Genomic DNA, 16,225 nt, shown 5'->3' with positions numbered 1-16,225 from the left:
CTCCAAAATCCCTGTAGATGGTGACTGCAGCCATGAAACTAAAAGACGCTTACTCCTTGGAAGGAAAGTTATGACCAACCTAGATAGCATATTCAAAAGCAGAGACATTACTTTGCCAACAAAGGTCCATCTAGTCAAGGCTATGGTTTTTCCAGTGGTCATGTATGGATGTGAGAGTTGGACTGTGAAGAAGGCTGAGCGCCGAAGAATTGATGCTTTTGAACTGTGGTGTTGGAGAAGACTCGAGAGTCCCTTGGACTGCAAGGAGATCCAACCAGTCCATTCTAAAGGAGATCAGCCCTGGGTGTTCTTTGGAAGGAATGATGCTAAAGCTGAAACTCCAGTACTTTGGCTACCTCATGCGAAGAGTTGACTCATTGGAAAAGACTCTGATTCTGGGAGGGATTGGGGGCAGGAGGAAAAGGGGACAGCAGAGGATAAGATAGATGGCTGGATGGCATCACCAACTCAATGGACGTGAGTTTGAGTGAACTCCAGGAGTTGGTGATGGACAGGGAGGCCTGGCGTGCTGTGATTCATGGGGCTGCAGAGTTGGACATGACTGAGCGACTGAACTGAACTGAACTGATGGGGACTTCCCTAGCTGTCCAGTGGTTAGGATTCCTCACTACCATTAAAGGGGGCAGAGGTTCAATCCTGAGCTAGGGAACTGGGATCCCACATGCCATGCAGCACAGCTAGAAAAAGAAAAAAAAGACACGACCATGAAGTAGTGGCTGAGATAGGGTGGAGAGCAAAATCATTAAAGAAGAATTTTAGAACTTAAGAGGTCAAAGTAATAGAAACAACACAAATGGTGTATACTGCAACTATCAAGAATTTTTAAACGGATAGTGTTATTATCAAGGATGACAGTATACTATGAGCTAAAAGTCAAGAAAAGATGAGTAGCTCAGAATGCAAGAAATGCCAGCAAACCTAAGGGTTTTTGGACAATATAAACCAGGTTCCCTTTTTAACTCCTAGTCAATGGAAGAGGTCATCATGGGAAATGTAATCTTAAATCTCAGTACATGAAACTCACCACTGACCCTTGATGATAGCATATAAAAATGAAATGAAAAATATAGCCAACACATACAAGGATGACAGTGTCTTCACAACAATAGGAAGTGGAGAAGTGTTTAGGGGGGAAAAAAAAACAAACAAGGATACAAGAAATTTTGCTGATGATGGAAAGGACTGAAAAGGTAAGAAACAGAACTTTGTCAGGATTCAAGTGTGAGACATGAACTGTCACTTGGGAGAATGGCAGTAACTGACATAAAAAGGGATAAAAGATATAATGAGATTTGGACTTCGGGCGAGCAGTGGTGTCAAGCCTGTGACTGCCAGAAGGGGAAATGAGGTGTCAGAAGCTCCCTGTCAATAGAACGTGAGAGTCTGAGGAAGCACTGCCCTTTGTCTCAGTGCAAAGGGCTTTTCCTTCCCCTAATGATGGCATAGGAGGAAACTGCAATGTATCGGGAGGCTGTAGAGTTTTTAAAAATTAATAATATAAAGAGTCTAGAGAACAGTTCCTAAATTCTAATAAACACAAAAATTTAAGCTTTTATCAGCTAATCAAAAGTAAGATATAATTATTATAGGAAAAGAGAGGTGTCTTAACATTTTTCTTTCCTCAGCTTGATGGGTTTTCCAAGTGATTTCCAGGTAAACCAGTACCAAAATGGACTCAGAAAACCCACTTGAGAAGAGGAAGTGGATCTGAGAAGATCAACTTCTATATAGTATGCATCAATCTCAGAAAATTGGCTTTTCCTCCAAAATTGTATCCCCAGCACCACTTAAATTGCTTTCCCCACCCACCTCGCTTCAATGGCGAAATACTGTACTCATTCAACGAGCATATACTGAGCACCTGCTATGTACCAAATATTATTCCCAGAACCTGGGTCTATCAAGGAACAAACATCCCCATCCTAGTAGATGGAGATCGACAACAACCCGTATATACAATAAGTAAGTGGATTATACAATATGTTTGATGGTGCTAGTGGTAAGAACCTGCCTACCAATACAGGAGATATCAAGAGCAACAGGTTCAATCCCTGGGTTGGGACAATCCCCTGGAGGAGGGCATGGCAGCCCACTCCAGTGTCCTTGCTTAAGAGAATCCCATGGACAGAGGAGCCTGGCAGGCTACAATTCACAGGTTCACAAAGAGTCGGACACAACTGAAGTGACAACTTATTTTTTTTAAGTAAAACAATGCAAATACTAGGGGAGAGAGGCTTGAATGCTAACTGTAAATAAACAGGGCAGGCCTAATGAAAAGTACACTACGTGAACAAAGGTCTGAGGGAGTGGAGACAGCTATACAGTAACTGCAAAACTGCTCTCCAGGCAGAGGGACAGTCAGAGCAAAGGTTCTAACTAAGGCTTTTCTATTCAGTTCTTACCACTACTTGGCAACGATTTTATTAATCTTTTTTTCTATTTCTTCTCTTCTGTTGTCCAATCCTACTCTTTACCCTCACTTCAGCAGTGGATGGTAATAACAGGTAATATTTATCAAATATTTACTACATACCAAGCATTTTTTAAGCATTTTAAAAAGATTAACAGATCTAAGATATAATATAGATCTATAAACATACCAGATCTATGACCTAGATCTCCATCATTTACAAGGAAGAAAACAGATGCACAAGAAGATTAAACAACTTTCCTCAAGACTACAGAGTTATTTAGCAAGTGGCAGAGCTCTGAAGCAGCATGTATAATAAGTCTTCTATACTGTGAAATTTAAGAACATTCAGCATAAAGACTGCCTCGTTTTCTCATTTCTAATAAACAGAATCTCTCATATTACATACTCAATAATTATGAAAGCTATTATAATGTTTTACTGACATTTTTTACAGTCATTCCTTACTACTGAACAGTCTTTACCTACAGTCTCTACTTACCATTTCCCTTAGCTCCCCTCAATCTGATTCACATTCCCAGACTAACGAAACTGCTCTAATGTGATTAGTGACCATCCCACCACAAGCCAAAGAGCTTTCTCTGGTCTCATTCTCCTGGAATGTTGCACTGAATTGTGTCAATTCCTTCTTTCCTCCTGAAGTCAAAGTGATATCATACTGGATCTTCCTATCCCTGTGACTTGTGCCCTAGGAAATTCTTCGTTTGTTTTCTGAGACATACTTTTCCACCTTCTTTTTACTTCTCCAGTTGTTCGGTTAATAATACCTTTTTTTTTTTTTACTTCTACCCCTTTAAAGGTAGGGATCCCAAAAGCTTACTTTCCTTTATACTTGTCTGTTATCTCAGTCCCCCTCAAGGTTCATTCATCCAATAAATATTTATCAAGCATCTTATTATCTACCAGGCACTGTTTGAGTCACTCTGGATACATCAATGAACAGAATAAACAAATAATATCTTATCCACATAAAATCAAGTATCTATGCTACCACAGATACTCAAAACCATCTTCCCCTAAATACTATGGTTTTTCTAGTAGTAATGTATGGATGTGAGAGTTGGACCATAAAGAAAGCTGAACGCCAAAGAATTGATGCTTCTGAACTATGGTGTTGGAGAAGACTCTTGAGAGTCCCTTGGAAACCAAGGAGATCAAACCAGTCAATCCTAAACAAAATCAATCCTGAATATTCACTGGAAGGGCTGAATATTCACTGAAGCGGAAGCTCCAATACTCTGGTCACCTGATGTGAAGACCCGACTCATTGGAAAAGACCCTGACGCTGGGAAAGATTGAAGCAGGAGGAGAAGGGGAAGACATAGGATGAGATGGTAGGATGGCATCACCGACTCAAGTTTGAGCAAGCTGCAGGAGTTGGTGATGGACAGGGAGGCCTGGCATGCTGCAGTCCATGGGGTCGCAAAGAGTTAGACACGAATGAGCGACTGAACTGAACTGAAACACTATTTTAAACACATCTCTCCCCAACTTAAAAAAACGAATTTGAAGTGACTGCAATGATTCCCCTCTTACCAATCACATCTAAATTTCTCTGTCTTTATTTAAAACACTCATAATTATTTTCTATTACACCTATCCAAATTCACTTTCTATTATTCCTTGATTCAAAAGAATCCTAGGTAGGTCAGTACTTGGATTACCTGCTAAAACACTTTACTTGTATTTCTAGTTGGTCAAATAACTACTGAAAACGTATGTCCACTACCTAGACACAAAAAAGTATACTGAATAAAAAGTCTACAGAAACAGATTTTTTTTTAAATCCTTTCAAATGTGTAAAAACAGCAAACACTTCTACAGGGCTAACTACATGTCAAGGGTTTCCCAGGTGGCGCTAGTGGTAAAGAATCCTGCTGCCAATGCAGGAGACACAAGAGACACAGGTTTAATCCCTGGGTTGGGAAATGGCAACCCACTCCAGTATTCTTGCCTGGGAAATCTCACGGACAGAGGAGCCCAGCGGGCTACAGTCCATGGGGCTGCAAAAAGTCAGACACAACTCAGCACACATACAAGACAAGACTATATGCCAAACACTATTCCACACATTTTATAGACATTAAATCATTTATTCCACACAACAATCTTAATGGCAGCATCCTACAAATGAGCAAACTAAGGCCCTGATAGGATAAAGTCACTTGCCCTGGGTCTGACAAGAAGAATGTGGTAAAGTCAAGATTCACGTTCAGGCAACCTGGTTCCATACTAAACTGCATAATACTCGCAGCAGAAGCAATAAATAAAAATAGGAATTCAAAGGGCTGGCAATGAAATCTAGAGGCCAATGAAAACTATGTTCAACTGTATTAAAAAAAATCATTTAACTCCTTTACTCTAAGAGCAATATTGCTTTTAATATAATGCCAAGTTTTAAAGATTGTAGAATTTAGTAGTACATTATAAAAAGCACAATCTGTAAACACAAACACATCATATGTTATTCAAAGTTCTCCAAAGCTGCTGAAAATATTTGCTAGGCATGACAAAATAATTTTTATATATTTATATATACATATAGGGTACCATTCAGGTATGACCTAAATCAAATCCCTTATGATTATACAGTGGAAGGGAGAAATAGATTTAAGGGACTAGATCTGATAGAGTACCTGATGAACTATGGACAGAGGTTCATGACATTGTACAGGAGACAGGGATCAAGACCATCCCCATGGAAAAGAAATGCAAAAAAGCAAAATGGCTGTCTGAGGAGGCCTTAAAAATAGCTGTGAAAAGAAGAGAAAAGCAGAGGAGAAAAGGAAAGATATAAGCAACTGAATGCAGAGTTCCAAAGAACAGCAAAGAGAGATAAGAAAGCCTTCCTCAGCAATCAATGCAAAGAAATAGAGGAGAACAACAGAATAGAAAGACTAGAGATCTCTTCAAGAAAATTAGAGATACCAAGGGAACATTTCATGCAAAGATGGGCTTGATAAAGGACAGAAATGGTATGGACCTAACAGAAGCAGAAGATATCAAGAAGTGGCAAGAATACACAGAACTGTACAAAAAAGAGCTTCACGACCTAGATAATCATGATGGTGTAATCACTCACCTAGAGCCAGACATCCTGGAATGTGAAGTTAAGTGGGCCTTAGAAAGCATCACTACGAACAAAGCTGGTGGAAGTGATGGAATTCCAGTTGAGCTGGAAGTGATGGAATTCCAGTTGAGCTATTCCAAATCCTGAAAGATGATGCTGTGAAAGTGCTGCACTCAATATGCCAGCAAATTTGGAAAACTCGGCAGTGGCCACAGGACTGGAAAAGGTCAGTTTTCATTCCAATCCCAAAGAAAGGCAATGCCAAAGAATGCTCAAACTACCGCACAATTGCACTCATCTCACACGCTAGTAAAGTAATGCTCAAAATTCTCCAAGCCAGGCTTCAACAGTGTGTGCACTGTGAACTTCCTGATGTTCAAGCTGGTTTTAGAAAAGGCAGAGGAACCAGAGATCAAATTGCCAACATCAACTGGATCATCAAAAAAGCAAGAGAGTTCCAGAGAAAAAAAATCTGTTTCTGCTTTATTGACTATGCCAAAGCCTGTGACTGTGTAGATCACAATAAACTGTGGAAAATTCTGAAAGAGATGGGAATACCAGTGACCACCTGACCTGCCTCTTGAGAAACCTATATGCAGGTCAGGAAGCAATAGTTAGAAGTAGACAGGAACAACAGACTGGTTCCAAATAGAAAAAGGAATACATCAAGGCTGTATACTGTCACCCTGCTTATTTAACTTATATGCAGAATACATCATGAGAAACACTGGGCTGGAAGAAGCACAAGCTGGAATCAAGATTGACAGGAGAAATATCAATAACCTCAGATATGCAGATGACACCATCCTTATGGCAGAAAGTGAAGAGGAAGTAAAAGCCTCTTGAAGAAAGTGAAAGAGGAGAGTGAAAAAGTTGGCTTAAAGCTCAACATTCAGAAAACTAAGATCATAGCATCTGCTTCCATCACTTCATGGGAAATAGATGGGGAAATAGTGGAAACAGTGGCTGACTTTATTTTTTTGAGCTCCAAAATCACTGCAGATGGTGACTGCAGCCATGAAACTAAAAGACGCTTACTCCTTGGAAGGCAAGTTATGACCAACCTAGACAGCATATTCAAAAGCAGAGACATTACTTTGCCAGCAAATGTCCGTCTAGTCAAGGCTATGGTTTTTCCAGTGGTCATGTATGGATGTGAGAGTTGGGCTGTGAAGATAGCTGAGTGCCTAAGAATTGATGCTTTTGAACTGTGGTGTTGGAGACGACTCTTGAGAGTCCCTTGGACTGCAAGGAGGTCCAACCAGTTCATCCTAAAGGAGATCAGTCCTGTGTGTTCATTGGAAGGACTGATGCTAAAGCTGAAACTCCAGTACTTTGGCCACCTCATGGAAAGAGCTGACTCATTGGAAAAGACTCTGATATTGGGAGGGATTGGGGCAGGAGGAGAAGGGGATGACAGAGAATGAGATGGCTGGATGGCATCACCAACTCGATGGACATGAGTTTGAGTAAACTCCGGGAGTTGATGATGGACAGGGAGGCCTGGTATGCTGCGATTCATGGGGTCGTGAAGAGTTGGACAGGACTGAGCAACTGAACTGAACTAATAGGGACATATGACTAACAAATGGTATTTTATTAGCATGGCTATTAAAGTATTTTATTGTCATACTTGTTTTCATTCGGATCAAACAGATTAGAATACAGTGCAGGGAAGGTAACTACCTTAAACAAACAAAGACCACTAGCTTTACTTTCTAGAAGCAAAACTCACATTTATACTAGGTCTAGTATAACAAAAAAGATTTTAATAGAAGCAAGACATTCCTAAAGAAGTACCACTAAGCACCTAACTTATATCCATACCCTGCAACATATCACCAACTCTATGGCCAAAGCACATTTTACAATATTTCTAAGGATTCATTTAGGAAATTTATGAAGCTATTTTATAACTAATTACATACAATTAAAAATGAAAGGAAGAGGTTCTTGTATAAAATAATCTTAGAATAATCTTATGCCAACTTAGGAACAGATGAGGAGTATCATACATATCACTTTCTCCTCTTTCCCATTTCCCCCTTCTTCCTGGCAGATTAAAGACACAATTGTCAGGTTCTGAGCTAGAGAGATTAAAATGCCGAAGCCTGGAGAAGGAAGCTAATCTGACGTAGAAAAGGCTAAAGTTTGTAGCCTTCCCAACTAGTAGCCTAACTTAGAAAACCTAAAGTACGTAGCCAAAGGCAGCAAAGGAGCCAGTACCATCAATGCCTGAGGCAAAAATGCACTGTGGCCGTTATTAGAATTTGAAGACTTTCGTTGTATTTTCTGCCTATCTTCCCTTTTCCTAGGTTTGCAATGCACCTGCCCTCGTAGCAACTCAAGACACTCCCAAAGCCACTCACACAAAAAGGGCCCTTTTCCAAGATTTATATGAATAAAGCTATGCAAAATACTAATAATTTGACATTAATTCAAGTTGTTAAAATCTGGGAGAGCCTTTTGGAGAATGGAACCATTTGCTCCCCTCCCTATCAACCCCTCGGGGCTTCCCTGGTAACTCAGCTGCTAAAGAATCCGCCTGCAAGGCAGGAGACCCCCATTGGATTTCTGGGTCGGGAAGATCACCTGGAGAAGGGACAGACCACCGACTCGAGTATTCCTTTCCCTGGTGGCTCAGCTGGTAAAGAATCTACCTGCAGCACGGGAGACCTGGGTTTGAAAGATCCCCTGGAGAAGGGAACAACTACCCACTCCAGTATTCTGGCCTGGAGAATTCCATGGACTATATAGTCCATGGGTCACAAAGAGTTGGACACAACTGAGTGACTTTCACTTCACTACCACCCCTTCATCGTGGCTCCATACTCAAGGCATTAAATTAAAAGTTCCTGGAGGAAAAGAATAGACTGGCAGCCACCACTGAAAATATTCTCAAATACTAAGGCTCTCCTATACTGCATATTTGATAATTTACTTCCTTTCCATGTACACTGGGAATGAGAAAGAAGCATAATCCTCAAGATTCTTCTGCACAAAGGCGATCTCAATTCAATCTTAAATCCAAAATTAAAATATGAAAGGCTCTGTTAAAATATACCAAAGGAGAAAGCAACAGCTTTTATTCTAGTGACCATATTAGACAGCACACATAACCCGCTAAATAAAGAAGGGGAAAAATGTCAGAAATAGCTCTGTCACATTACCAGGATTAAGGAGGTACAGAATGGAAGGAACATCAATGAAAAACACATATTTCCCAACAAAGCACTATATTATGTTATTATCTTTATTCTTATTATAATTTCCCAAAATATTCATGGCATTATGGTAGATCTTTTATATTAATAATAGGAAAGAAAATGATTGATAAGTCATTTTGAAGCTGTAAGCACCCCAAGCTTGACATATTTTCAGACTCAATTGTGATAATTCTTGAGATCTACATGCTAAATGTTGTAAAAAGGGACTAAGTGTCATATTGAGGGAATCAGAAAGAGAAGAAATGAAAACCATCTACTATTTACAAAGCCAGAACAAGAAATCTACTTTTCCCCCGTTGCTTTAAGATACAAAATGAAATTTTCCTTCACAAAACAAAGCAAGCATGCTCTCCAGAAATACACAATAGATGAAGAAAGTTGGTTTAATGAAGAGTAAACAAACCAAAACAAAGAAAAGAATAACTTCCAGGGTCTCAAAACTTAAAAAAAAAATTCCAAATAAGCCTGTTGTTTAACCAGATATGTTTAGAATACCTCTGCAAAACAAAGTATAATCAAAATAAATCAAAGAATAAACTTTCACTTAATAATGGCCCTACATTCTTCTTTGGCCTGCTGACCTATCCTTATTCATCCTTACAGGAGCTTGGGGTTGACAATATTAGTGTCTATTCATCAGAATTTTATGCCATTCCTTCTGCTTTCATCAGGTCACTATTAAACTTTAAAGACACCCAATAATATATACTGGTTACAAGCTGTTCAAACATACATTTCCTAGTAATCCTGAACTCATACACATTTAAGCAGATAAGGCATCAATTACTATTTTACAGATGAAATATGTTCCATCTCATCATCATGTAATAAAGATTTTATTTTCTAAACTCTTATTTCTCAGTGAACACATAACTAAAATTATTTGAAAACACTGGTGGTTATTTTCTGCTGAAATTTTTTGAGATTGTTATTTTGAGAAATCATGCCATCACTTCCTTTCCAAAAGCTGGGCTTGGATAACAAATGCAGTTTACTATCAAAGAGACTACATTTCTTCAGTTCTCTGCTCTCCAAAACCTTGTTGTCATTTCTGGATGTAAAGGACTGAAGAGAAGATGGAATCTATGAGATGTCACACCAACATCTCTCAGATGGTGCCTTACCTCCATAGTCTACTCATTAATTTTTCTCACTCAACTGTCCACCCCACAATACACTGCACACTACTGAAGGAGGGATCTTTCTAGAAAGTACTTTCACTATGTCATCTCCTGCCCCAACCAACCTACTGGCTCCTTACTATTTAGCACATCAGATTCAACCTGACACTGAATACACCTCATAATCTAGCCTGACTCTAGCATACTAATTTCTCTGACACCATTCTCAGAAATTAGCACCTTATTCCACTGAGATCAGACTCCTCTCTCTCTCACATCATGCTGGTCCCCTTCAACGTGTCTGCTCCTGCTTCCATGCTCCACACGAAATGTATGGAATGTTCTCCTTCTGAAGACGCTCTGCCTATACAGACAGTACATATTCTTTATTCAAGTCCTACTTTCTCAAGAAGCCCTACTTCTAAATATCTCTACACTAACATACTGGACTCAGACCTATGAATCAAAGCATTAGATCTATTATGTTTTGGTTAGCGCTAGTTAATAATTATGGAAGTACACCCAACCAGATAATAAACTCTTAGAAGAGGCTGAACCGTTTCCCAAGAAGCACATCTGTAATAAATACTTAAAGGCTATTTGACAGATTGACTGAATAATCTTGCTTAAAAAAAAAAACAAGGATTTTTATGTCAAAAGATTTTTAGCTCATATGAAATAATTGTGAAGATGAGGATTTGCTTCAAAATAATCCAGGTCAAAGAGTAGGGGGACAAGGAATAAACTAAGTGAAGGTACCAGGTGAACTCAGGTTGACTACGAGTTGATCTTTGAAGTTGACACAGACATTTCTGTCTGTGTCAGAGACTTCTGTCTACTTCTGTTTAAATTTTCCACAATAAGTTTTTTTATTTTTAACACTAATAAGTCTATAGTTGATTTTAAATGACAAAACCAAGGCATAGAATACCACTTTTCTTTACCCAACAAATACCCAGGTCCCTATTTAAAGTAAGAAAAAAATTCTGGAAAGATCTAACTTGGCAGGGAACTTGTATGATTCTAATTCTCAACTAAGAATTAATTTAAAAACTAAAGAAAAAAAAACAATCTAAATGGAAGGATAATCATCAAAAGAAAAATTAATCTACTACCAAAAGCAATACTGTTTATATTTCAAATTCTCATTCAATTACAGCATTCACAAAAGGACCCACCCAAACAACAGCTGAAAATCAGCTGTTTTAAAAAAAAAAAAGCAAAATACAAAAGGCAAAAAAAAAAAAAAAAGGCTGCTACAATCAACATTCAATAAGCCAAATCAGTCAACGCTACTTCAAGAAATTTACAATCTGAAGACACTATTGCTCTTAACAGAGACTGACTTAGTAGAGTATTAAATAATCAGAAAAATAAGCACTTCCTCTTTATTCTGAGAACTGAAAATTATGTTTAAGAAATTTCAGATATTTGCCTTAATGCATCTGTTTGCTACTACTAAGGAATGCTCCACCCCTTTGGTAGTTCAGTCTACAGCTACTTATCAAAATTCAACCACCATTTCTCTCCATCATCATTAACTAACTCTTTTTAAAAGCAGTAATACAAACACCTACTATCTTTAAATGTTGACATTTTATTCTAATTACACTGCTTCTTTGCCTTAACTTTTTTTTCTCCCAACTAGTTTTAGGCATATATACACACTAATCTGATTATTTTGATTTCCCCTTCTCCACAATTTCTCTAAATATTCAAGAGGGTAGGTTTTAGATACCATAACTAAAAACCCAGTGACTGTGAACAGATATCTCATATACCCTGATGCTGGGAAAGATTGAGGGCAGGAGGAGAGGGGCGGGACAGAGGATGAGATGGCTGGATGGCGTCACTGACTCAATGGACATGAGTTTAAGGAAACTCCAGGAGATGGTGAAGGACAGGGAAGCCTGGTGTGCTGCAGTCCATGGGTTGCAAAGTCTGACACGATTGAGCAACTGAACAACAAATAAACAGCAAGCTTTATCCTAATAGCAATACATCATCTGTCCATCACCCAATACAATTAAAGCTTAAAACAAGACAACTTTCTTATATAAACAGAGTTTAGAAAGAATGAAACCATACTCACAAATAAACTTCTTAGAAGAAAAATAAACATATTCAAATTGCCTTGTACTTGCCCTATCTTTAAAGTTTCATTTTCCTAGCAAGTAAAGGTAATGATCTTCTTTTTAGTAGCATGTAATTTCCCTCTTCCAGTAAAAGAAAAACTGCTAGATAGGAAAGCTAATCTAAGGGGCCAAAAGAGTGTTGAAATTTTCTCTTCTATAAACTACTTTCTCATTAAAAAAATACAAGAATCATGCTATGAAAAAGAAATGAGACAAAACCTATTGAATTAATATTATTACACCTGAAAAAGTTGACATTTACCACACAATCTTTTCTAATAAAGAAGACCACATAAATATCAAAAACATTTTCATAAAACCACTAAATATAGGATTAAAGGTCCCACTTATCTTTTTTCATCACATCACTGAGTAAATAATGCCCATCTTTATCATTTGTATACTCTTGACTTTTGAGAAAAAACATTACTTTTTAAAATATCATGGGTATTACCACAAAGAATGGGCCATTTGCACATTTTTCCTAATATCTGAGTTAAACACAGATTTTTTTTAATCTCAAAATGTGTTAACAAATTTTATCCAATATATGCTACTCCAGTGGGATGAAAACCATTTACAAGTTTCACTTAGATTAAGAAATCCTTTGAGAAAAGTATGTAGTACATTCTAGTTATACTATTTCTAGAGCACCAAAAATCTCTATAACCTATTTCCCTACTGTTTTTCTTTAGAACCAGCTGAGATGAATGTAACTTCCTTCACAAAAAGTCAGAAGACAGTAGTATATCTAATGACAAAAAACTAACTGAATTTTCAGCAAATGTTTAAGTTTTCACAAATTAAAACTTTCTACTTCACTTGAATGGTATATAAAAATAGTAACACTGAGTTGAAACAGATTCAATCAAGTGCTATTTGCTGGCACCAAAAAGAAAAAAAAATGTTTTAATCAACAGTGTGGCTTAACCTTAAGATAGAAGTAGTGAAGGAGAGAAAGGGAAGATTTCTAAAATCATAGTGCTTAAACTGAGAAGGTATTTTTTCATTAACTTAATATATATATATAAAACATCATCTTAAAAATAAAACTCCCCTAATGCAAGATGCTCATCCTTAAGCAATGCTCTCTTTCTTTTACAAAGTAATAAACTGCAAGTTATCACTAGTGCTCCATTCAGACTGAAGTTGAAGGGCATTACAAAACAATTTTTCTGCACTTTGCCATGTGGTTATAGTCTTATCCCTCATAAAAGGTTTGTCTACAGAACTTTATATAAACAAATTTTATAACAAGTTTACCTTAAGTAATTCACATTCAAAAACCCTCCTTTAGAAATAATCTATTAATTGAAGAATTCAACTACTGAACCCAGCAGAAAGTATTTCAAACTATCTCCCCCTCCCCACAAAAAACCCATAAAATTAGGAAGCTGCAATAAACCATACAAAAATATTTTGAAATCTCAGCTCTCTATTTCCTATCAAAATATCAAAGCACTTATCTTCTTCAGATGTGTTAAAGATCCCAAAGTGAATTCATTTTGACTTCACAGTGCTGAAAATAAGAATTTGATGACTGCAGGTAAAAAAAGTATAGAGTGGAGAAAACTACTTGAGAACATTTTTTATTGAAGCAAAATAGCTTTACAAAAGAAAAGATATATTAAAATCATTTACCTTCTTCTGCCAGACTGTCCTCTCCTAGAATACACAGCTTACAATTCAGCAAAGCATGACTGCCAAAGGTTTCTAAACCCATTCAGATTGTTCATAGTAGAAAGCTTCTCCACCAGTGTATTACAAAGAAAAATGAAATGTATTTTTTGCTTAGAGTTGAAGATCAATTGTATTAAATATTTTCCTACTAATATAAACTAAAAGTAATACTTGTAAAAAAAAAAAAAAAGCTCAGGTTATAACTCAACCCAAGGTTTGCTACATGAATTGCTTCTAAATCTCAAAAGAGTAGGGATTAATTCAGTTTCCCCAAATTGTGGCTTAACTGGCTGAAAGGAAAAACAAAGCTTTATAAGTATCTTTTCCTAACCTTGGTTTACATTTGATGAAACAGACCATTTATCACAATCAAGTGAATGTAATGTCAAATATAAGATTCCTCAAGTACTACAGATAAAATCTGTAAAAATCACAATTAATGCAGTAATCTCCAAAAGTGATTTAAAGGCCAGCTGTATGTATTTATATTTACATTTGAGGTATTATTACTTTTGCAAGTAAGAGGTATATTGCTGCATGAGATTGCTACTATGACTTTTAACATTTTTATATATATCTTATGAATACAATGTATTATTCATGTTTAAATTTGAGATGTATGTATCTAATCTATGTAATCCTGTCTGTTTTTCTGGTAATTCTTTACTTTACAGTAGTCTGATTATAGCAAAAGCTCCTTCTTCACTTTATGCCATTACTCAGGACATTTTAATTTTGCTTCCACCAAAACAGACATCATAAGCCACCCTTGGCTTCTAGCTTTCTGTTTCTTAATGTAAACAATAATGACAGTGAGTGTTACCAAATGCATTTATGTGCACAGCTTTGTCATTTCTTTTCCCAGCCCCCTTCTTTCCTATGAAAAAAAATGAGGGATTTCGTTCTAGAAAAAAACCGATTTTTCTTTTGCTTATATACCTAATGGTTTTCAAAAGAAGATAATGTATTCTGATACCTACCATTCTAGAAATGTTAAAAGAAAGAACTTACCAAATCCAAAAATATTAAGTCAATCTGGTATTAGCCAGAGAGGAAATTTCCACTCAAACTATAAATAAAATGTCATCAATTAAGCTGAACATCAGTAACACTGAGTCAATAATCAATTCTCAATTTGGAAGGAATCCCTAACCCACATATAACCTGCATATAATCAAAATACCACTTATATTTGCTCGTGAAGCTCACAGATGAATTTGATTGTGTGTCAGATTTATCTTATTTTTAAACGCCTAGGCTAATATTTGTTGGTATCATCAAAGCCCATACTAAGTGTCCTGGGGAGATGCAATTCAGAAGAACGTTTGGTAGCATGGAGAAACCGGTCCAAAATGAAAAAAGAAAAACAAAACAAAACCACGTCCCAACAGAGCAAATACTCCACAAATTGATCACTGGGAGCAAAACGAAGACGCTCCTCTCCGGAGTAGCCTTGATAAATGATCTTCACTCAAAATGTTTAATAGTATCCTACCTCACTTCATTCACTTCCCAACTTCCTTGACTTTTCAGGGGCCAACACGGGGCGTCCCTTTCTTTCTTTCTTTTTTTTTTTTCTGGAAGAGTATGCTGAAAGAATCAGTTAGGAAAGAGGGAAGGAAAGGACAATACCCAAGAAAGCTGTGAAACAGGTGGGTTAGAAGGAGCAGCGGCACAATCGAGATAGTTAAGGGGCAGCTTTTAAATGACAGATGTGGTTAAAGGAAAGACAGCAAATCGGAAGCTCCAGGGTAGCAAGACAGGCTGAGGGGCTGACTGCAAGCAACAGAGGGGGGCAAAGGCTAACTCCAGAGTGGTAGCAAAAAAAAAAAAAAAACAAGCAGCAGGACGAGTGGGCAACAAGCAGTAGGATTAATGAGCAGCAGCAGCGGCACCGGTCAGAGTGGGAGTGATGGCTTTGGTCCTGGGAGACGGGGTCCACTGGGAAAGGACGTCAGAGAGGGGCAAGGGGGCTGGGAAAACAAGGAGTCCTGAGACTTAAGATTGCTGCTCCTACAAAAATGTAGAGGAAAGCGCTGAAGACGAGCAGCCGCCTCAGCTGCCCAATTGAAGAGATTTTCGAAGCAGCCGGCGCTCGCCGCCGCGCTGCCTTCTGCCCTGCTCCCTTTTCCTGGTGGTAACTGCTGTGGCGTAGAGGGGAGAGGGAGGAAGAGGAGGAGGAGGAAGATCGAGAAGGAGGAGGGTGAAGATGAGGCGGGGGGGGTGGGGAGAAAGGGGGGTGCGGCCTGCACAGTCCCAGCGAAGCCTCCGCTCTCTCGTAGCCGGTCAGCCCTGGGTTTCCCCTAAAGCCCAGCCCCGCATAGACTCACCCGCCTGCCTTGCCTCGCTTTTCCCTTAGCCGACTCCACGCGCTGCCGCGTCCTCACGAGAGACCACTGAACGAGTGTCGGGGAAAAAAACTCTTCAGAACCGGGTCTGATTGCTTCAGCGAGTCCGACCTTTACGGCTGAGAGAGAGACTCTCAGCTTTCGGTGGGTTCCACAGCCAGACGGGCCACCATCTTACATTAGGGTAAGACT

The 16,225-nt window shown here is 38.3% G+C and overlaps 1 protein-coding gene across 7 annotated transcripts in view; it reads right to left on the bottom strand.

Annotated features, from left to right (window-relative positions):
• Positions 1–16,219, bottom strand: part of CNOT4 (CCR4-NOT transcription complex, subunit 4) — a 152,413-nt gene extending 136,194 nt beyond the window's left edge. For all 7 annotated transcript variants that reach the window (XM_010831627.1, XM_010831630.1, XM_010831629.1 and 4 more), the window contains exon 1: positions 16,016–16,219. The gene's annotated coding sequence lies outside the window, so the exon portion shown is untranslated. The remainder of the gene's footprint in view (positions 1–16,015) is intronic.
• Between the last annotated feature and the right edge of the window lie 6 nt (positions 16,220–16,225).

This window comes from Bison bison, unplaced genomic scaffold, assembly GCF_000754665.1.
Source record: "Bison bison bison isolate TAMUID 2011002044 unplaced genomic scaffold, Bison_UMD1.0 scf7180017864530, whole genome shotgun sequence".
Taxonomy (NCBI): Eukaryota; Metazoa; Chordata; class Mammalia; order Artiodactyla; family Bovidae; genus Bison; species Bison bison.
This window is presented reverse-complemented; position numbering and strand designations above follow the sequence as displayed.